Genomic DNA, 24807 nt, shown 5'->3' on the forward strand with positions numbered 1-24807 from the left:
TAACCAAAACAGCATGGTACTGGTACCAAAACAGAGATATAGATCAATGGAACAGAACAGAGCCGTCAGAAATAATGCCACATATCTACAAGTATCTGATCTTTGACAAACCTGACAAAAACAAGAAATGGGGAAAGGATTCCCTATTTAATAAATGGTGCTGGGAAAACTGGCTAGCCATATGTAGAAAGCTGAAACTGGATCCCTTCCTTACACCTTATACAAAAATCAATTCAAGATGGATTAAAGACTTAAACGTTAGACCTAAAACCATAAAAACCCTAGAAGAAAACCTAGGCATTACCATTCAGGACATAGGCATGGGCAAGAACTTCATGTCTAAAACACCAAAAGCAATGGCAACAAAAGCCAAAATTGACAAATGGAATCTAATTAAACTAAAGAGCTTCTGCACAGCAAAGGAAACTACCATCAGAGTGAACAGGCAACCTACAAAATGGGAGAACATTTTCGCAACCTACTCATCTGACAAAGGGCTAATATCCAGAATCTACAATGAACTCCAACAAATTTACAAGAAAAAAACAAACAACCCCATCAAAAAGTGGGCGAAGGACATGAACAGACACTTCTCAAAAGAAGACATTTATGCAGCCAAAAAACACATGAAAAAATGCTCACCATCACTGGCCATCAGAGAAATGCAAATCAAAACCACAATGAGATACCATCTCACACCAGTTAGAATGGCGATCCTTAAAAAGTCAGGAAACAACAGGTGCTGGAGAGGATGTGGAGAAATAGGAACACTTTTACACTGTTGGTGGGACTGTAAACTAGTTCAACCCTTGTGGAAGTCAGTGTGGCGATTCCTCAGGGATCTAGAACTAGAAATTCCATTCGACCCAGCCATCCCATTACTGGGTATATACCCAAAGGACTATAAATCATGCTGCTATAAAGACACATGCACACGTATGTTTATTGCCGCATTATTCACAATAGCAAAGACTTGGAACCAACCCAAATGTCCAACAATGATAGACTGGATTAAGAAAATGTGGCACATATACACCATGGAATACTATGCAGCCATAAAAAATGATGAGTTCACGTCCTTTGTAGGGACATGGATGAAACTGGAAATCATCATTCTCAGTAAACTATCGCAAGAACAAAAAACCAAACACCGCATATTCTCACTCATAGGTGGGAATTGAACAATGAGAACACATGGACACAGGAAGGGGAACATCACACTTCAGGGACTGTTGTGGGGTGGGGGGAGGGGGGAGGGATAGCATTGGGAGATATACCTAATGCTAGATGACAAGTTGGTGGGTGCAGCGCACCAGCATGGCACATGTATACATATGTAACTTACCTGCACATTGCGCACATGTACCATAAAACCTAAAGTATAATAATGATAATAATAATAATAATAATAAAAGAAAGAAAAAAAAGAGAAAAATAAAATAAAAAAATAAAAAAATAAAAAATAAATAAATAAAAAAAAATAAAAAATAAAAAAAAGAGAGTAGAAGTTTTAAAATAAAACTAAAAATATATTTTGGACTAAATGGCTCACCATACTAGGCTTAGTGAGGAACACAGAATCTTCTCAATGATTTATCCTAAGTTGATGTTGATTTGATATCTGTATTTAAAAAGTGAACTTTGATTCTTACGTTTACCACAAAGAAAAATATTTTAAGATGGAGTATAGATTGTGACCTAAAGCAATTACACTTTAGAAGCAAACAAGGGAAAATAGTTTCATGATACTAGAATAAGCAAAAAAGTTTTAAACAGGGCATGAGATGCACTAACCATAAAAGAAAATATTGATAGAGATTTCATTAAAATTTATTAAAAGGCACTATTAATGGAGTGAATTGGCGATTCCCAGAGAAGATGCTTGTAATAAATACATCCAAAACAGGACCCATATCCAGAATATATTTTTTAAAACTCTTACAAATCAATTATAAAAAGCCCCTAAAAATGGGTAAAAGGCTTGAATAGACTTCTCAAGGTAACTATCCAAATCCCACCCCCTCAATACATAGAGAGATGTTCAACATTGTTAGTGATTAGTAAAAACAGAAACTAAAACCACAGTGTGATAACATCACATTATCAGAAATGTTAGCCTTTCTACCAGAAAGGCTAACAACAAAAAGCTGTTGATACCTGGTGTTGGTGAGACTCTAAACAACTGGAACTCACTCATACTATCAGTGGGAGTGTTTAATTGCTACAACCACTTTACAAAACAGTTTTTCAGCAACTACCAAAGCTGAATACATTTCTACCCTATGACCCAACAGTCCTACTCAACAGAAACGAATACTTACATTCACTAAAAGACATGTTCAAGAATGATGAGAGAAGCTTTATTCATAACTGTTTAAAAACATTTTGAGACAGGGTCTCACTCTGTCTCTGAGGCTGGAGTGCAGTGGTACGATCATGGCCTACTGCAGCCTTGACCTCCTGAGTTTAAGTGATCCTCCACCTCAGCCTCCCAATCATGCCCAGCTAATTTTTATATTTTTCGTAGGGACCGGGTTTCACGATATTGCCCAGGCTGGTCTCAAACTCCTGGGCCCAAGTGATCTGCCTGCATTGGCTTCCTAAAACATTAGGATTACAGGCATGAGCCACTGCCCCCAGGCCATAATTGTCTAAATTTGGAAATAACCCAACTTTCCATCAAAACTGTAATTGAGAAATATGTTGTATTTATACAGTACAGCTATACACAGCAATGAAAAAAAACCTACTGATAAACATAGTAACATGGATGAATCTCACAACTGTATGGAGTGAAATAAGTCAGAGATAAAACATCACATAGTGGATGATTCCATGTATGATTCTCAAATACAGTCAAAACTATGGTGATAGAAGTCAGAATGGTCGTTAACTTCAGGGGCAGGATGCTGACTAGGTGTGGAGTGTAAAGGAGCCTATGTCTGTAAAGATATAGAAGAGAACTATTCTAGTCTTTATCTGTCTGGTGGCTACACGACTGGACATTTTACTTAAAAACTCATCAAGCTCCTAAGATTTGGTAATTTTATGATAAATTTTATTTATTAACTTTCCTAAAATTATAATTCAATTTTGAAAGTTACTTTCAAACATAGAGGGAGAAGATGGTTGGGAGACATGGTAGCTGTGAAGCAGCTACATTGTCTGGGGTATATGCCCTGGGGTTCATTGTCAGGCGCCAGGAAAATTTAGAGCACAGACACACACGAGTTTAGGAGTGGAGGTTTAATAGGCAGAAGAGACGAGAAAGGGAAATAGCTTTCTCTATAGACAAAGGGGTCTCCAAGCAGAAAGGACCAGTGAGTGGTGGATGTGCTGCATTTTATAGTCAGGTTTGAGGAGGCGGTGTCTGATTTACGTGGGGCTCACCGATTGGTTCAATGAGGTATGACGTTTACATACATAGTGCGTAGGGAAGCCTGGTCATCCCACCCTACCCTAATCTTATTATGCAAATGGGCTTTCCAGTTGATTGAGGACATCTTGTCTGCCTCTTACACGTGGCTGACAAAGGGAAGATGGAGCCACCGTCTTGAACATGTCTAGTCCTTAGTTCCTGCTGGCATTCACCCACGTAAGCTCCCAGCTTGCTTGTCTATGTCTGTGGCTCGACTTTACAGGCTGCTCTTTGTTAGAAAATTATTTGGAGCTGCTTTTCATTAAAAAGAATAGCCTTAGTGAGGACTCCCATACCCTTACTGTCTGCCTAAATGATTTCTTCTTCACTCCTAAATCAGCTGGAGCCTCGATTAGATCTGTAGATATTAACACAGGGGTAGCTTACCTTAATACTGCAAATTCACTGCCTATTACTTCTGCTCCTATCCTATGTGGGAAACAGAAAAATGTTATAGCTCAATTCCTCCTCACCTCCTTTTGTTAGTTATTTAGCAACTAAGTGGTGAGGAATCATTGAACTAAGATTGTTTTCCAGACCACTGCATACTGAGGTTATATTAGTGTATTGCAATTTTCTGAATATATGATCTGTTACTATACTTCTGTCAACTCCTTCTAAATATAGTTACATAGTGTAAGTCAACTCTTTGAGTTTTCTATTTAAAACCGTATGTTAATGGAGTCACTTCAGGTATTAGTGAAAAAGGTCACTTGAATTTTGACACTTGGTCCAGTGTTTGCAATTTTATGGTCCAGATTTGGCAGACTAAATCGGCCACCATTTCTCTTTTTGGAGAAACAGATAGTCTTTTGCCAGGAGGTAAAATGTCAGCCACTCTTCATGAAGATAAAGTTCTCTGGGCTACAAACTATTCAGTTACAGTGCTTCTGAAATATTTGTTTTTCCTGGAGAAGTGTGCTCTTTCTCTCTGTCTCAAGCACCACTGCACTATTCCCAAGAGTCTTTCCCCAAGTTGAAAAAAGAAATAACAAAAAATACAACTTACAGATAGCCTATTCATGTAAATTTCCAGATACCAAAATACATTCCCACTCTGATTCACTCAGGGCAACTCTTTCTCCCTTCTTACCAGATTCTAAGTTTGGATGCTCTGGGTCAATGGTACCATCTGGTGCTTGAAGTGGGGAATTGTTCTCATCACTGTATTTTCTCTACAACTTTTTTCTTTTTTTACCCTCCAAGAAGATGATGCCCAGATGAGGGTGCTCTCATGTCGTTGGTCTTTCACCATTTTCAACTGTGCCAATTCAGTGACTCCTTCCCTCAGACTTCCCCCTTGGCTGCCGGGTCTCAGGAATATGTTAGGCAGTGGCATGAATGTTGAACAACACACTTTTTTCTGCCTTTACTTTGCTCTCTTTCTTTCAAATTTCACAAAGTAACCCTTTCAAATGGTCGCACCTTAACCTTGAGGTCAGGAGACTGAGGGTGAGAGAAGTCAATAGGCTTTCCTTCCTGTTACCCACAGGCAGAACCTGGGCTGACACAGGAGCCTGGGTTGTTCACAACTGTCTTGGTTAGACAACTTGGAGAATCTGGGGACACACAGAAACCAAGAAAAATCTATGGTATTCATTTTCAATCATCTAAACTTTCCTAGAGAATTTGGTAATACTTTTAAATAGCAAGTAAGTGAAGGCACTTTTGTTTTGTTTTGTTTTGTTTTGAGATAGAGTTTCACTCTGGTCACCCAGGCTGGAGTGCAATGGCATGATCTCAGCTCACTGCAACCTCTGCCTCCTGGGTTCAAGCGATTCTCCTGCCTCAGCCTCCCGAGTAACTGGAATTACAGGTGCCCACCACCATGTCTGGCTAATTTTTTTTTGTATTTTTTAGTAGAGATGGGGTTTCACCATGTTGGTCAGGCTGGTCTCTAACTCCTGACCTCAGGCGATCCACCTGCCTCGGCCTCCCAAATTTCTGGGATTACAGGCGTGAGCTACTGCACCTGGCCAGCACTTTTGTTTCATAAATTTATATTAGTTTGGGTTTCCTAATGTGTGGGCTCATTTGATATGTCTGCCGTATCTTTCTTCCTTTTTGTGTTTCTGTATTGGACCCTCTCTGTTGGTCTGGGAAGCAGACGGTCTTTGTCAGTTGACTCATACCAGACCTTTGAATTTCCCCTACAAGTATATCTATGCTCAGTGACTTTTCTCTGCAGACCAGAATAATATTTCAGCATCTGTATGCTTACAAATGATGCACCAGATGGACGCTTGAACAGAAATGATATATAGATTCTTATTACATAAATGACATGCAAGATACAGAGTCCACTGAAGTTAGGTGTACTGCGATTGTGCTTGATTTATCAAATTAAAGGGGCTCTCTGGTTGGTTTGTCTATAATTCTCTTTTTTTCCCTTCACTTGATCATAATTTGGTGAGTTTAGAGAAAATGAGTTTCTGGATTGCTTGAGTTTTGGCCTGCATGCATGAACCTGTTCAGTAACCGCTTGATGACTACCTACTATTGCTAGGTATTGGGAGCATAAAGTTAATGGCATGCAGTTTTTCCATGAGCTCAGTTGGTGATGGAGCAGGAGCATCGTCATCTTCAACAAACACCACCACTTTTAAGTTCCAGCTCCCTTTCTAGCCTCATGCATTTCAAGGAAATAATTTCTTTTCTAATTACAAGCAGCCAGAAAGAGCAGACAGGAAAACACAGATAAGACAGCTAGGGCACAGAGGGAGGTTGGGGGAAAGTCTTTTGGGTAACTGCCAAACTTCACCCTCATACAATGGGCCCCAGTAAAACAGTGGGCCTTAATAAGCACATTCCTTTCCCTTCAGGTGCACTAAGATAGGGAAGCTAAAAGCAGACTCAGGTGGGGTATGCCTGCAGCTGCAGAAAGATGTATTGGAACAGACACACAACTCTCCCTCCCAGATAAGCACAACAAAGAGACACAGAAGCAGTCCAAGCTTCTGATAAACTCTCCCACCCTGAATCCCTAAAAACTCAGTCTGTAAGAGAGCATGCCTCTCACCTAACTCGGCCAGAAGCCCCTCTCAGGTTTGTTTTCTCTAAAATAAATCTGTCCTGACTGGCGAGCCACCTTTTTGTGCTTCTTTCCTCTTTCTTTAATTCTTATAGTTTGAAAGAGAGACTTGTGAATAAATAATTAAAGAAATATGATTAGTTAAAAAATATAGGTATGAATAAATAAAGTTTTATGAGATATAGAACAAAAAAGAGTTAAATTTTACCCAGTAAGGTCAGGGAAGACTTTGTAGGACCTGAGAGCCTATATATATATATATACATGCATACATATATATATGTGTATATATATATATATATATATATACATGCATACATATATATATGTATATATATATATATATATATACATGCATACATATATATATGTATATATGTATATAATTAGTTGAAACTATGCAGACAGAGAAGGCAACAAGGATTAAGGTGAGAAGGTGCCCCAAGTAAAGACCACTAAATCCTTGATCAACTAAGGTCCTTTTTTAGCATATTAAATGTACTACCTGTTTGTATACTACAAATATATGGACTATTATTGATGAAAATGGAAATATGGAAAGAACCATTTAAAATAAATGATGGTTTTTACTTTACTAAGATCAAGTATTTAATGATTTAGTGCTTCACTTAAGAAATCAGAATTGTGCTTTGGGGAAAGCTTAGCATTTAAAATGAAGAAGAGAAATAGGCGTGGATAGCAGGGTCAGTGAGAGATTTTTCAAGACTGAAAATCTCTGGGAGAGAAAGAACAAATCCAGAGATACATTTTAGTGTGCACTGCTCCATTCTATTTGCCTCCTTGGCGGGAATGTCACTTGTGGTTTATTTTCTAGACCCATGATATATGGTCCCTTTGCTCACAGCCAGTTAAAGGGAGGTGGGTGCTGAGCAGGTAAAATTCCATGTATGCCAAAGTCCCTCAGGGTTGGGAATTTTTTCTATCCACCCTGTGTGGGGGCACATAGATTTTAGCACACCTTGTATGTTATATTGCATCAGCAGCTATTTCTGGATATGTTGCAGGTTTCCTCCCAGGCTCTGGACTACAAGATTTTTTGCATTTCTTCATGGGCCTGACACCAAAACTGGTATCCCATATAACATCCCCTGTAGATTGTGGGAGCTACTTCCCACTATATTCCTTTTTTCTGTTTATTCTCTATGGATGATTTTTTTCCATGAACCTATTTGGAGGCAATCATGGAATTTGATGGGGAATACTTTGCCCCTGCTCCCTGATACTGTGCAGATGAATTAAGGCTTCCAACTTATCGCTATAACGCCAAGCCTGCACTGCAGAGAAGCCACTCACACCCTACCCCTCCCAACACTCTGGCATTATTCTTAGCTCCAGTCCCAATCTGCTGGCCTCAAAGCTTTTGAAAAGCACTTTCTATGTGCTCCCATTCATCCTGGCTTCCTGCTTATGGCCCTGCTGCTCTGTCAGGCTCTGTTTCTTTGCTTCTTCCTACCACCACATGCTGCTCTTTAGCCACCCTTTTAAGCAACTCATCCAACTGAGCCATCCCTGGGACTATCTCTAGACTGGAGGCCACTGTGGGGGCACCCCCATAAGATTTTCTCTGGTCCTTGCTGCAAAGACTACTGTATATATCAAATGATGGCCACAATAATGAGGGCTGTCTGTGAGGGGCTTTATGTACATTATCACATTTAATATTCACAATGTATTTTAGGTTATTCATAATCATTCTCACTTTTTACACAAAGAACTTACAGGTTAGAGAGATAAAATGCTTTGTTCAAGGTCAAGTAATTGGAAAATGGAAGCTCAAGTTTGTCTGACTCTAAAGCCCCTGTGCTATTGTTTGAATATTTGTTCCCCAAACTTCATATTGAAACTTGATTCCAAAGTTAGAGGTGGGGCCTAATGGAAGGTGTTTGGGTCATGTAGGTGGATCCCTCATGAGTGGGTTGGTTGTATCTTCATGGTAATGAGTGAGTTCTTGCTCTGTGAGTTTCCAAGAGAGCTGGTTGTTAAAAAGAGCCTGGCACTTCCCCTCAGCCGTCTGTCTCCTCTCTTACCATGTGATCTGCACACAACACTTCCCCTTCACCTTCCACCATGAGTGGAAGCTTCTCGAGCCCCTTACCAGAAGCAGATGTTGGTGCCATGCCTCTTGTACAGCCTGAAGAACTGTGAGCCAAATAAACCTCTTTTCTTTATAAATTACCCAGCCTCAGGTATTTCTTTCTAACAACACAAATGGACACAGACCTCCCTGCTGTTAAATATCCTGCATCCCTGCCTACATAAATAGATAAGATTTTGAATGATTGTCCTCAATGCTAAGGGCCACAGACATATCCCCCACTTTTCTAGTGTTTCTTAGTTCTCATCAACCACGCTTCATGTTGGCAGGTCTTCAGCTCACCTCAGCACACTGCTTAGACATGTGGCTGGTGGCTTGTGTCAACCCCTCTGGGGACTAATTTTGCAAAATGGGTCTCAATGCAGCAAGTGACTGTACAACTTAGTGGAAAGTACTCTACATAGAGAAAGAAGCAGAAAAAAGAATAACATTCCAGGGGAAAATCCTTTTGTTCCCATTACAAAGATACTTAATTAAGTGAAAAATTCATGGTTGGGCATGGTGGCTCTCGCCTGTAATCCCCACACTTTGGGAGACTGAGGCAGGAGGATCACTTGAGCCCAGGAGTTTAAAACCAGCCTGGGCAACATAGCAAGAACCTGTCTCTACAGATTTATTTTTAAATTAGCCACACATAGTGGAACACACCTGTAGTCCCAGCTATTCAGTAGGCTAAGGTGGGAGGATTGCTTGAGCCCAGGAGTTTGAGGCTGCAGTGAGCTATGATTGCACCACTGCACTGTCTCAAAAACAAACAAACACACACAAAAAAAGAAAAAAAAACAAAAAACAAGGTGCAGGGCAAATGTGCATTTGCTTTTTGGTGTATATAAAAGTATACCTACTTGCTTGTTTTTAACAATAAGAAAAGAACAAAGAAAAGATAAATTAAAACCTAGTAAAAATATGCTTTATGGGTGTAGAAAACACAACAAAGAAGAATGTGCTTTGTTTTATAGTTTTGACTTTGAAGTCATGAAAATGCTCTAGATAAACAAAAAGGAAAATATTTCATAATCCCAAGACTTAGGAAACAAAAGTAAACAAATATGACATATGAAATTAATGGCATAACAATGCAGAGAAAAATTTGTACAAGTGACTTTTAAACACAGAATTGGAGTAACTTGACTGTACGTTGCCAGTAAGATAATCCTCAGACTGAAAGGAACCACTGAGAAATCTTGAACTACTTTCAGTAATAATATTAGCATTTTGAATATATTAGTTATATATTTAAGAATAAAAACAAACAGATAGTTAATGCAGTTAGGGGTAAAGGTTCTCAAGAGTAAGACAAAAGACATGTAAAATCAAAGAAGTAAAATGCTGCAATCTTTCATTTGAATTGGAAATATCAATATGAATTTAAGATTTTTTTCTATATAAACATGCATTTCCTATTTCTGGCTATGAAAAAAGATGTAGAAATAATACAACTCAGTACTGTTGCAACACTAGCATCCAGATTGTATCTCTAAATATCATTTCTTGATTTCTAGGAAATCAAGTTCCTTAGAAAAATGACTAACTTCATGTCTGGGGAAGAAATTGTACAAGACTTGGGAATACTTTGTATGTGAGGTGGTGCTAGAAAGCTACAGGAGCCCATGTGAATGTAGTCTCAATGGTCAAAGATGACACAATTTAATCATCAAAAAGAGTAATTACCTCAATGGATTAAAATGTATCAAATATGTAAAAATCTAAGAATTCTTCAAGAATTTTTCTATAAAAATACTCCTTTAATTGGTCACCTCTGAAGGTTGCTAGGATACCAAGTCATTGTTCCAAAAGTCTGCAAATAGAAGAATCAAGGACTTCTTATACAAATTATATTTCAGGGTTACCAAATAGTTAGTGAGAGAATGTTCTTTAGAGGTGAATTCCAGCTACCAAATGCAGAAGCAATAGAATTGGAATTCACTATTTGGCAACATGTAACAAAACGATATTGGTGGTTAACACTCATCATTGGCTGCTAAAGCCTCCAGGTGAAAGACTGATAGTGAATTTTATAATGACTGGATTAGCCTGGCAAAACCTGAACTTGACATTATGGGCCTTCTGATGTAAGGCGAAGTACAGATTCCCAATTATGAGATATTTTTTGAGAACAAAGAAAAAAGAGCTGGATTCAATGGAACTTCTATATCTAATTACCAGTGTACAAAACTGACAAGGGATAAGCATCCCACTAAACCACAAAGATGCAATTTGTCAAAGCTGTAGCATGGAGAGCTCTTAAAGCCAAGACCTCTTTTGCTTGCCAAATATTTGTTGAAGAAATCAGATGGCTTGGCATATGTTACACCTCAGAGCAGCTTTGCCCTGAAACAAGGGAGCTGGGCTCTCACACTTCCATGTGCACCCGTCACTGGCTAAAAATCATCTTGGAAGGCATAAACTCTCAGGTACTTCCCAAGCAAAGCAGCTCTGGAGTCCAGGGACAAGGCTCAGAAGAGGAGTTGCAGGTGCAGATCTTTGCAGATAGAAGCACACTGAAGCCTGAAGAGGGGTATGCAGAAATGGTCAAAGGATCCAAGTGAATCTGGGTGGAGGACCAGCAGTGCCCATTAAGAATCCTCCAGGAGAAAGGAGAGCATGTGTAGTGGAGGAAGAACAAGAGGGTCATGATGTTGAGAAGCGTTGAAGCAAGGTGATGGGTACAGGTGCTCATTAAATGATTCTACTTTTCTGTATGTTTTTCCATAAAAACTTGGGAATAGGAAACAAATCATGATGATCTTACCTGTTAGACACTCTGTATAATATAAGTAGCTCTAATCAAAAGAGATTCATTTGATCAGCAAGTTTGTTTCTAATTCAGTTGGTGAAAACTTGGAAACAATTTACCCGTGGAAACAATGTCGCATGGTGGTTAAGTTCTTCAATAACCCACAAAAGACACTTGTGCCCAAGATAGGAAGGAATACCACATGCTAACAATGAAACACCATAGAAAACAAGGAGAGTCAACACAAGTAATTAGATCACAACATACTTCTGAAAAAGCAACTGTTTTTGTTTTGTCTTTGATGCTCTAGGGAAAGCAGCTGTTTTCAGAACTCCTTTGATTTCAGTTTATTCTCTGCCAAAGGTCCCTTTACAACTTAACCATGGGTTAGAGACTCGCTGCAGTGTGTGTAGGAGGAGGGTGTTTGCCTTTTAGTAATCAAGGGGTCACTATTGCTGCTGCTGTTACAAGTGGTGTCACATCAGCACTCAAAGCACAGGTTCCCCAATGCAACCTTTCTCCCTTCAGTCAGGGTCAGGGTTTCGATTAGGAAGGAAAGTAGTAACGGAGACTCCCACACAGTGAACCTGTTTTTCCCAACAATACTATAGTACCTAAGCATGAAGCTTTAGTGAAATTATTTCTCAGACAATCCAGTCTCTTCACCTCATGAATTCATCTTTGATCTGCCATGCAAACTCCTTCCAGCCCTTCCCCAGGATAAGCTGGCTTTGCCATGCATTTCTCTGCCTCCAGTTCTAATCCACATCCTTGTCACACGTAGGTTTTCTTGTTATGTCTTTATCATGAGGGAAAGCTCCATTACCAAGATGCACACCCAGTCACTCTACGAAAAGAACCTGTCCAACTTGGTCCACTCCAAGTGTACTTTCAGACAATTCACTTTGGGGGATTCAAGATTTCAAAATAATTCGTAAGTTTGCTCTCTCCTCAAGTTCTCATTAACCTGGATGCTCTTCCATGAATGTGCTTATGATTCATATTATTAGTGAACTTTGATCCCTTTCTCTATTCCAGTAAATACTTGTCATTTGAGCAATATGACATAATCATGCACATTATTTAATTTGGTGCTCAAAATAACCTGGACTCTTTACATAAATAAGGTCAGAAAGATAGTGCGGCTTTCCCAAAGTCATGGTGTTGGTAAGAAATAGAGCCAGGATGTACCCCAAGTCTGTCCGACTGCACCGTTCACATTCTTCTCTACCTACCAGAAGAAGAGCTGGGGAGATGTATCATGATCCCTGCTTCCTTCTTCCAATCATTTTCCAGATGCCCCGTGGAAAGGCTATCACTGTTTAACCAAGAACCAGGATAATTTTCTCACCATCAAAATAAGTGACAAATGTAATGAGTAATAAACACAAGAGTTAACTCACTTTCTATATGTTAGGTACACTCATAAGGTTCTTCACAACAGCCCTATGGAGTATATACTATTAATGTTTCCATTTTACAGACTAAAACCAAGGAGTTAAGTATTTCCTCAAGGTCACCTGGGTAAGAGGCAGAGTTGGCTTTTGAATATGAGCAGTCTGACTCTAGAGCCTTAGCCAGTATGCGACCCAATGGAAAGGCAACACTGTGTCTGGTGCAGCCCCCTCATTAAGTACAGAACACCAGTCCAGACCATTGCTAGTTCAGACAAGTGCTTCTGTGGCAGATTGTATTTCCAAAGATAGTGGCAAAAATATTTCCCATCCGGCGTGCTCTTAGAATCTGATCTTGGCTTTCCTCCTGTTGAGTGACGGAACCTGCCTTCCAACCCTTGGACCTCAGCCGACCTTTGCAACTGCCTCCACTTAAAGAGTCCAAAACAAGTGATACGATGTGTCTTCCAAGGCTGAGTTATAAAAATAGCTAATACTACTGCCTTGTTCTCTTAAAATGCGTGTTCTCGCAGCCCCACTACCATGCTATAAGGGAGCTTGAGCAGGCCAGGGAGAGCCCCATGTGGAAAGAAACCAGCACCCTGGCCCATGGTTCTGGTTCAGCTCCCAGTCAATATTCGGGACCAAATTTTCTGCTGCATGTGGGCACTACCTTGAAAGCAAATCTTCTGTCCTCCAGCTAAGCTGCATCACCCACCTGACAGCCACCCATGGAGTAGAGATGCGCTTTTCCTGCCAAGCCTTACTCAAAATCCAGATACATGAGCACAATAAATGATTAAAGTTCTTTTGTTTTGGGGGTGCTTTTCTGAAGCAGTAAGTAACCATAATAGCTCCAAAAGCTACATCCTCTCAGCAAATGTATTAACACTTACATGTCAGGCTCTGTACCAGGCACTGCCACAGACCTTATCTGGTCTGCTTACAAATTAATTCTGTAAAGTACTGTGATTCTAAATTTACAGAAGAGAGACTGAAGGCAAGAGAGGCCAGTGAGTGCCTTACTCATTGGATGCTCATGAAACCAGCAGGCATATGATGGAACTGGGATTTAACTAAAGGTCTTTCTTAATTCAAGCACTTGTCTTGTCACTAGTATTTGCTTTCTATGTAGAATCCTGGTACACTAAAAGATGGTAACTAAAAGTGACAAACTAAAAGAAGCTCAGGACTGATGAGGTTAATGAAAACAGGCTTCCCTCAAATCTAGGATGATAGAATATTCTACTGTGACAATCAGACATAAGGTTATAATTTCCAATTGGAAACTAGTAATAAGGATGATGATGAGATACTTATTGAATAAAAATTAAAATGAAAATAGGCCAGGCGTGGTGGCTCACATCTGTAATCCCAGCACTTTGGGAGGCCAAGGTGGGTGAATCACCCGAGGTCAGGAGTTCAAGACTAGCCTGGCCAACATGGTGAAACCCTGTCTCTACTAAAAATATATAAATTAGCTGGGCGTGGTGGTGGGCGCCTGTAATCCCAGCTACTCAGGAGGCTGAGGCAGGAGAATCACTTGAACCTGGAAGGTGGAGGTTGCAGTGAGCAGAGATAGCACCATTGCACTCCAGACTGAGCGACAAGAGTGAAACTCCATCTTAATAATAATAATAATAATAATAATAATAATAAATACATAACATAAAGTAAAATAAAAATAGTAAATTTTAAAAATGAACAAGGTACTGTGTCAGGTGCTTGACATCACATTTAGTGATGCAGATATTTTTGACTCCAGTTCTAGGTGAGTGTACTGAAATTCACACAGGCCAAATAATTTCCTGAAAGTCAACAGCAAGGAACTCTGACCATAAGCCCCTGGCATGTAACAATCTCATCATACTGTCTGACAGAGGGAGCTAAGGAAAACATACACACAATTCCAATAAAGTATTCCATTCACTGACTGTGAGTGAACAAGGTGGGGAGGATGGCAGGGTGGGCCAGAACTTCCAGCAATAGCTCACTAACAGGTGGAACGCTGACAGAGGCAATGGGTAATTGGCCACTAGAATATCTCAGAAGGCTGTGAACTGCTCCGGTGAGCTCATGGGCCTAGCTGTGATTTAAAGTTCTCATCTTCTGGGCCCTATTCTGCCTGATATCTGATGGCATCACAATCCCAGAGAGCACTTCTTAGCTTTCTGCTTCTTGGAAATGACCATTCTAAAGGCGTCCATGCTTTTGGAAAGTGTGGAAGACATTAAAAGGCTATATTTGATTCTACTTTTATGAACACTCCTTGTTTCTGCTGGCTTTTATTAAAATGAATGAGACATCTCTATGTCATCCATGGGTGTCTTTGATCTGTTCCAAATAATCTTTAAGAGAGGATCAACCAACCTTAAAGGAATTCTCTACCCCATCCCAGAGGAAAGCATAGACAAGTAACTGGAGAACCTCAAATCCAGGCCTCGCTGAAAAGTTGTTCGCCCAACTGGTAATTGCCCCAATGACAAGCACTTAAGAACAAAATTGAAGGCACAGGGAAGGTTGGTTGTAAGGAATATTTCTTCTAACTTGATGCAAGAGACCACATGTAGAGGAAAACATGTTTTAAAAATAGAGTCACCTGTTTCCACAGTTTATTTCATTTCTGAAATAAAGGGTGTCTGCTTGGAATTTTAAATGGAGGGGACAGGGAACAAAACCCTGGTTGCCATAGAAATGAAGAATCATTTTCCAGTCAGAGGAGTATGAATTCAAGTGAAAAATTGAAATCAGCTGAGATATTCCACAGGCACAATCATCTATTATCCTGTAAAAATCTACAGCCAGACAGGAAAAATAAGTGCTAAAGGGTATGTAGAGTACAGAATTATGAATTTCTCCATACATTAGTCACTTTTTAGATAAGCACTGGGACTCTTTGGCTGATCTAGTTTAAATATTAGCTTCCATATTAATTTAAAACCAATATTAAAATTAATTTTCATCCATTTCATTCATGTTGCAGAAATGATTGGGGCCCTGACAGTTACTTAAAAGCTTTATAGAAGGACTGTGGTTTTTGAGACCATGCATGTATGCTTTCAGATTCATTATTTCTTTGAAAAAGCTGATGACAAGATGTTAAGATTATGAGATTTGGAGTCAGACAAGTTTATGGTTCAATCCTGGCTCCATTCCAAGTTGTCTAAAGTAACCTTGGGGTTATTCTTTCACCATTGAGCAAAATAAGGGCAACAATACTTACTTCACAGGGTTAAATAGCATGACATGTTTAAAAACTCAAAACACTGCCTGGCACATAGTAGGTGACCACTGACTGGCCACTGTTTTTACGATCGTTATAATCACATGCTCTTTGGTCCAGTTGGGCTTCTCACTTTTCCAATTCCATTCACCTTATATATTCGGGGATGAGATCTGGATTTGGATGATGTGACATATCAGATAGGATTAGGTCTTACAGTATGGGACAGACACCCCAAATAATAAGGGTTTAAAACAAGAGAAAAGTTTATGTCTTCTTAAATGTAAAATGAGTCCTAGGATACGGAGCACAATATTGGTACTGGCATCAGGGGCCCAGGCTTCCGCAGCTGGAAATCCTATTCATAAAAAGGAGAGGGAGAATGGTCAGCAGGCAGCTAGCGGTCTGTGCTACGTGTGGATCCAGTATTGTGTCTTCCTCTTCAGCCCTGATTCTCTAATTTCATGCTATGTTGCCTCTTTCAGTAGAAGGAAAGAGAGAAGCTCTCAGATTGGCCATACCCAGTGAAACACTTTTGATCTACTAAATATATGTTCATTCCAACAGAAAGACATGAAATTTATTAATATAAGCATTGTACTAAATGCATTACATGTTACCAATATTGATATTATATGTAGTTATATGATCACATAACCAATATTTTTCACTCCTATTTGCAGTTTCAGGGTTAGTTCTTCTACCAGGTCCTTTTTAGCATTGATATTCTCTGAATCCAAGTATCTATAAAATGCGTCAACAGCCCTTGTTCCTCCTGACTAGCAGTCTGTGAACTTGGCCACTCTGCTTAGCAAGTCAACTTGAAAAAAATCACAGCCACTTAAGAAGGTGGGCCTGATTCTCTAAGAAACTGCAGCCATCTGAGGATATAGGCCACTTTATGCAATGATACTGTTCTGCTCTTCGTTTCTCATGAGGAGGGGCCCAAGAAGGATATTCCCAATTGGTAAGACTGATGTGTGCAGTAAGAAAAAACCAACCACTAAATCAGGGTTGGAAGTGAGAAGAACTAAAATTTTATGTCTGCTTAATAAATGCCCACTATTTTTACCCTGTGAATTAGGTATATATCTCTACCTTGAAGGTAAGGAAATGAGGTTGCACAAGGTTGAGTCATGTTCCCATATCTATACCACTGGCAAGTAGTCACTCCACTGTTTGAACCTAGCTCTGTTTTCCTCCAAGTCCTGTGCAATTTTTTCCATGTAAAAAAAAAAGAAAAAAAAAAAAAAAGCTGGCTAACTAAGCACTTTGCGAAAACTCCATACAATGTGGTCATGGAGTAAATCCAAAAAGCAAGCACTAGGAAAACCAGCATATAATATTTTACTTATAATATAGACCTATATTTGTGTGAAAAGTGCAGCCAAATGACTTGAGATAAGTAAGCCATTTTCTTAACAAGGGTTGCCTCTTGGCATTGGGCTTACCTAGTGGTTTTTCTGGAACTGGCTAGCAAGAGACTATTGTTAAATATTTAGAAATGTTGAGAGCTAGTTGTTAAGCTGTTGGTAGCTTCAAATTGAACACAACTGAAGTATTTACACCATAGAAATTGGCAAAGGCTATATAACCCAGGCTCCCTCCCCACCACCCCAAAAGCCAGCTTACAAGCATATTACTCACTTTTCATGCTTTCCATGCTTTGGGTATTGTGTTTTGTATTTACCTCTTTCTACTATAGCATAAATTAACTCATGGCCAAGAAAATGATAAATCCAGCAACGAATTAACAAAGAACAAAATGAAACTAAACTAAATTAGCTTCCAGAAAACCTGTAGATGATCTGAACTGGCTCTCCTCCATTCTTGCTGCTACAGTCTAAATGTTTATGTCCCCCAAAAATTCATATGTTGAAATCCTAGCTCCCAATGTGTTGGTATTAGAACGTTGGGCTTTTGAGACGTAATTAGGTTATGAGGGTGGAGCCTCATGAGTGGGATTAGTGTCCATATTGTGTCTCTGGGCCACAGAAGCCGCAGAGAGCTGCCTTGCTCCTTCTACCATGGTAGGTCACAGCAAGAAGGTGTCATCTGTTAACCCGGAAACAGATCTTCATCAGACGCTGAAGGTGCTGGCATCTTGCTCTTAGACTTCCCAGCTACCAGAACTGTGAGAAATAATAGTTTTTGTTTATAAGCCACCCAGTGTATGGTATTTTGTCACAGCAGCCCAAATGGACTAAGCCACTTGCTATTTTCTTTGAACTCAGACTTGGCTGTTGGTTCAAAGAAAGAGATAAAGCTTCATATGTGTTCTCAGGGTGCAGCACACTGCTGGTCTCTGCCTTAGGGAATGTGTGTCATCAGCCTAAATAAAGGAGGACAGCTGTGTGTGCCAGGATGTGGGTCACATGGTACATTTTCCCAGAGTTCTTTTTGGAAATTGAGGCATCCTTTGGTCACAGGTGGTCTTACAGTAACTTGGGTGGCTTACAATTTCTTTAATGTTTTGCTTCATTCTATAAATCTAACTCCAAGGAGGACAAATGCTAGATTTAATAGGATATGTAAGATATAATTAACCTCCTCAGCCTGCTCATGGAAGATGCACAGTGAAGTTGAATCCCTCTGCCTGAGCACTGCAGAGGCAGACAAAGACCACCTCCCTGCAACCTGTACATATGTGGTTATACTTTGCAGGTGCACACTGCACATGCCATTAGGCACATGAAATTAGAGACACACTCAACAAAGTGCTCCATTCACCTGCCACAGTCTTGACGTCAATATCGTTATGAGCACATAGCTTTGATGGGGTGAGCCAAGACTGTAATAAGACACCTATTGCAATTGTGGAGTAATATGATAAGCAGACCAGATAAAACAGGCAGCTTTCAATCCAAAGTCCAGAAGGGCACACAGAGACTTTTTTTAGTCTCTTGCCTGCCTGGTCTGCTGAGTCATGGTCCTAACTTCTGTTGTTGGAAAAGGGAGCTTGTATCAAATTATCCTTCACCCAGGGAGGCAAAACAGCCCCATTTGTCCTGGCAACCTTCCTCCTGTTTGAGTCATTGAAATTAAACATTGAAAAGACCTATTATTTCCTCTGTCCATCCTCGGGGGAATGATATAAAACAGATTCTTATATTCATTGCCTCTGTTTCTTCCTCCATCTGATTCTAATTAAAATAGCTGAGAAAATATCTATGGCCTAATTCGGAACCAGCAGAGCATAAGAATGATGGCTGTGCCAAATCAAATCAAGCAATATTTATTGAATAGCTCCACTCTTTGTCGAAATTCTTCTTAGCAGTTCTTCTTCCTCAGCTAAGTCACTGTATCCAAAATAGCGTAGCTTACTGATTTGGGTAAATATATATATATATGTAATAACAGATGCTATTTGTTGATCATATGTTTTGTGCCTGCTGTTAGGCTATGTGTGTTATATTCATTATCACTTAATTTCCTCTGCCTGAAGCATAGCTATTATTCTCCCATACTATAAATGAGGAAACAGAGACTCTGAGGAGTTGAGTAGCATGGTAACTGACACCAGGTCCCTTCGCTGGTCATTCGTAGTCAGAATTCACCAAAGGCACCCTTCTAATGCCTTGCCATGATGTCTCTCCACACTAACTTCTTTATCAAGATGATTGGACCCACTCCTCCATCTTATTTTCAAAAATAAATTTGAAAATTTCATAAGCAGTTTTGGTGAGAGAAATGGAAAGACAAAAATCCACGGAGAAAGGAGCAATTTGTGAAATATTCAATCCACCTCACACTAAACATCACAAAAGAGAAATGCACACTCTTGTGCATTTGAGTCAACTTTGAGTTAGTACATCGGCCTTAGAGATTTAATGCACAGTAGCCCCTTGCACACTGAAAAGGCTGGGAGGAATTAGGTGTCAGCCTTCCGAGACTGCGGTGCTTAACTGAATCATACAATGCCAGAGCTCATATGTCTAGCCATTTTCACTGGAAACGAACATAACAATCTGTCCGTTTATATGTAATTGCCTTTATTATAGCATGATGTTTAAAGCAGAGCTCCACAGAGAGAAAGGGGAAATAAAACACTTTGTTTACACCCCTGGCAAACAAAAATGCATTCCAAACATTAGCTTTGTTCTTCCCATTAAACATATATTTTACAGCAAATTCTTCTTGTAAGTTGTTTTCTCCAACGTGCAGGTCAATAAATGCTCTCGTTATGGAATTCATCAGAGGATGATTTGTTGAGACATTAATCCAATTCAGCAGAGTCTCCTGAACAATCTCCTAATGTCTACAGACTCTTATTTTTTTTTAATTTCATCATCAAAAGAGTGTAGCAAATGCTACACATTTATTATGCTCTTTCTTTCTGTGTGCTGAAGGTTAATCACATAGTAAGTCTGAAGGCTCCATTTCCCTGATTCCTTTCAACTTTGAGTTAGTACATTGGCCTTAGAGATTTAAATCAACATCTCTCAATTGGAATTACCCCCCAAATTCCATTTGAGCTTTTTTGACTGCACAGCCTTTCTGCTGAAATCAATGACAAACATGACCTCGAGATGAGCTGCAAAGAACTCTCTAGGAAAGATTGGTCAAGATACTTTTTAGAGCAAAACATCTTCAAATTTAAATTCTATGAATTAAATACACCTACTAGGGAAATATTTCTACTGAGTACTTTCTTATGCTCCAAATATTTTTAAGCTCTCTCACAGATATCATTTTCATTTCTATGTATGGTATATTATTACACCTTATTGTTCAGAAAAGAAAACTGATTGAAAGGTTATGTGACAGGCAGAGGTAGAATCTAAAATAAGGATTATCTTGCCTCAGAACTTACTGTCTTTCCACCAGGAAAGCAAGGTCAGAAAACTATGATCCTGTGGCCTGTGGTTTTTGTAAATAAAGTTTTATTGGGACACAGCTATGCCCATTTGTTTGTGTGTCATCTACAGCAGCTTTTGCAATACAATGAGAGTTGAGTAGCTGCAACAAAAATTATCTTCCCCCAAAAGACTAAAATTTTACTATCTGGCCCTTTACAGAAAATGGTGACCTCTACTATAAAGAATTGTAACGTATTCTAGAATACATAGTGATGAATGAACATGGTTTCCACTTTACAGCAATTCAAATTCTAGTTGAAGAGACCAACAAACACCTAAGAAGCTCTGTAACAAAGATGTTCTACCTCAACAGTTTGGACTTCTAAGGAAGAGAATATCTTTTTATTCTTCTCATCAAACAGCTCAAGCCCATATTACTTTGGCAAGGTTGTTATTTTTTTTTGACCTCTAGGATTCCCACTCCTTCTGTGAAAATTCCAAGCTCTCAGGGCCCCTACAGTCTAGTACATCAATCTGAGACACAATTGCTTGGTTGAAACAAAACTGGAGCCACTGCTCTGTGCCTCTTGGGCTCCGCTGTCCATTGCCATTGTGACCATTGCAATCTTATGATGTCACCAGAGAGATGTAGTTGCTTGGTCCAGGATTTGAAAAGGGCGTGTTCCTCCCTGAAACCTAGGGGCTTCTTATCTAGCAAGTATCCTCATTGACAAAGAGCAATTCTGAATTGAGGGTCTTCCCTTTTATTGGTGGTAATTTCTCCAGAACGAGACCCCTTGTTACCCTGATTCTTTCTTTCTTTTTTTTTTTTTTTTTAAGATGGAGTCTACCTCTGTCACCTAGGCTGGAGTGCAGTGGCACAATCTCAGCTCACTGCAACCTCCGCCACCTGGGTTCAAGCAATTCTCCTGCCTTAGCCTCCTGAGTAACTGGGATTACAGGCGCCCGCCACCATGCCCAGCTAATTTTTTTTTTTTTTTTTGTATTTTTTGTAGAGATGAGGTTTCACTGTGTTGGCCAGACTGGTCTCAAACTCCTGACCTCATGATCCACCCGCCTCAGCCCCCCAAAGTGCTGGGATTACAAGCATGAGCCACCACGCCTGGCCTCCTTGTTACCCTGATTCTTAATATGTGCCAAGGACATGCAGTGCTGGATGTCTGGCTCCAATGCCACATGTTAAATTTCAGGCCAGTGGTGTGAGCTAGTTGGCTCCTAAATCTTGGGTGTCATCAGTGCAGACTTCTAGCCCTGAGGTTCTGCTCCACTCGACCCTGCTCTCAGTGAGGTTTTACGTGCATCTTGGCATCTTTCAAGATTCCTCCCTGTGACTGTTTGCTTTAAATGTCCTGGCTTCCATTTTTCTGAACTTAGTGGCAGAAAGCTAGCCCTTTCTTTTGGTAATCTAAGGGCAATTAGCCATTTATCTGAATCCTTTGATTTGGCAAAACTCAAGAGCTTCTTAGCCAATTCATTATAGTACCCCCTGTTATACCATTTGATGGGAGCAGTTTTTAACTGGTCAGATACTTTATGTTTACCAGGAATGCCCAAATTAAGCATGTTATTTGATGCCTTTTTTTGAAGCTCTCGTCTTCAGATGCAGACATCACGCTTGTCACCATTAAAGAGAGCTGAGATGTAGCAAACTGAAAAATGGCTTGGATTTTTATTTTTCTTTGGCTTTACATTGGGAAAGATTTCCCGAACCTCCAATTCTGTCTCGCATCTCAGAGCAGACATCAATGGATAATTTCAGTCCTGCTCAGATGCGGAGCACACAACTATTTTGAATCCTGAAGAGTAAATTCTACATGTTGGTTTTCATATAAAAATATCCTTATATGGATACAGCACCCTTGGCAAAATGTCACTTGATTAAATATTTCACTTGAAGATCCCTTTGAAGGAGATAAGGCATAGTTCAGAACATTTCAATCCCAGCTAACTGGAATACTATATACAGTAGTAGACCCTCAAAGTCTTTTCATGATCAGAGTGAGTGCCAACAGGAAACTGATATGTTGAGGAACATTTGTCTCAATTTACCTTGGATTTCTGTCTGGCTTCTAGTCCAGAGTCTCTGGGTAGGATAAGATTCTGCAAAACGACTGAAGTGATCCATCACTGCAAATGCGTATCCAAGGTTCCAGCTGTCAGATTGGAAAGACAAGGTTTTCCCCACACTTAACTAGAGGTGTGTTATTTTGTGTTATTTCCAGTTCAGTTTTCCATGGAAGAAAGTTCTTCTGCTGGGTGCTTTGAGACTCAGTCTTACAGTTGGAAGCTATGTCCTCAAATCTTATGATAACTCCCCACCACAGCCCCAAATTTTACATTGATTGTTGATTCTTTCCCTGCTCAGATGGCCAACATAATCAGGAAATTTTATTTGAGCCTTGAGATGATTTTCCCATGCCACTTCCCCAGCTTGAGTTGAGGGCAGTGGGAGAGGGAAAGTGAGAAGACTGCAGCTCTGATTGAGTGAGTTTAAATCCCAAACTGATTGAATATCCCAAAGAGACAATTTAAGCCAGAAGGGACTGAGTCACCTTCAGCAGGGATTCCAGAATTACTACATAGAAGGGCTACAGACAGAAATCATATCAGAAGGGAGGAGCAGGAACCATGGACCCTGACTTGCCTAGCCCTTACAGTGATCCTGTTTAAGTGCCAAAATTAAGAAAAGCTTAACATCAGTGGAAATGGTAGCTCCAAAGCTAAGATTGTATAGTAAACATTACTAGTGCTTATGAAAGTGTCTCCTTTGGGGCACATACTCATAAAGTTTTGTGTGTGGCCATTCAATTTCCTTTGGACTGTGAAATACAAGTGGAAATGATGTATATCACTTGTGTGTGGAAGCACTTATGGGCTGTAGCACGACTCTCCCTGCTCTCTGCCTCGACCATGGGAGATCGTGAAGACTTACATTAAGATGGTTACGGCATGAGATGATAAAGATTTTATCACTCTGGGGTTGTAAATGATTACAATAGACCCACACTAGACATGCATCATGAGTGGGAAATAAACCTTTGTTACTTTAAGCTATTGGGACTTGGGGGTTGTTTGTTATTGTAGTTAGCATATCCTGATTGATGAAGGTGTTCAGTTACAGAACATTAAATTTATATTCTTGTACATCTAATTTTATGTTTGTAAATTTCAAACCTGCTACACAACCATTTAACATATATGAATTCAATGGTAACTGCTCAGCAGGAAAAAAAACGATTTTTAAAAAGTGTGGCTGATAAGTCCCATTATCTGTCAAGGAACACGTGTCTCACACTGTGATGTAAGCCGGCTGCTCCTTCCGTGGGTTCCAGGTCTCTCAGGCTGCACACAGTGTAAGAATATTGCACACTGAGGGACTCTAGCCTTTAAAAATATTTTTTATTTTATTTTATACGAGATAACCCAAACACAAACCAATTATATCGTCTGGAGTTTTACCAATAAAATACCAAACTCTTCCCATGTTGAAACAAAATACAGGCTGTGCCACTGGCTCCTTATGCTACAGCAAAGCAATGTAGTTTGTGGATGGGATATCAAGCCTCACTATCAGGCAAACTTCTGCTGGTGAAAATTAGGGACTTCCTGAACTTGCTATAGTTCAACCTGTAGGCCCCAAGACCTATAGTTTTATTGCAGACAAAGAGCTGATGGGGTCAGCAAATGCTGCATCAGAAGCCCCACTAACCAGCTCCTGAAAACCTGAACACTTGCCTACACATGATGCCTGAAGACCTCCAGAGGGTTCAGGGTTTGTGACAACACTTGGCTCTCCTCTGGTCCGCAAGCTCTCCCTTTCTTCTCAGTGTTCCCAGTGCAAATTGAGGGTTTAAGGCCATGACCATTTAAAGGGTTGTGGAGCAATGGAATACTTTTCTACAAAACTTCTGAAATACCCACTGAATCCTATAAGATGTAAAAATCTACTTTAATAGGGTCAATTGGTAATAGCGATAGTCTTGAAGGCCACTGCTCATCCGTTTCTTTGGGGCCCTATAATCGATTTTGTTAAGATACCTTATTCCTTACATATTTAAGGCCAGCAGG

Source organism: Pongo pygmaeus, chromosome 16 (assembly GCF_028885625.2).
Source record: "Pongo pygmaeus isolate AG05252 chromosome 16, NHGRI_mPonPyg2-v2.0_pri, whole genome shotgun sequence".
In the NCBI taxonomy this organism is placed as follows: domain Eukaryota; kingdom Metazoa; phylum Chordata; class Mammalia; order Primates; family Hominidae; genus Pongo; species Pongo pygmaeus.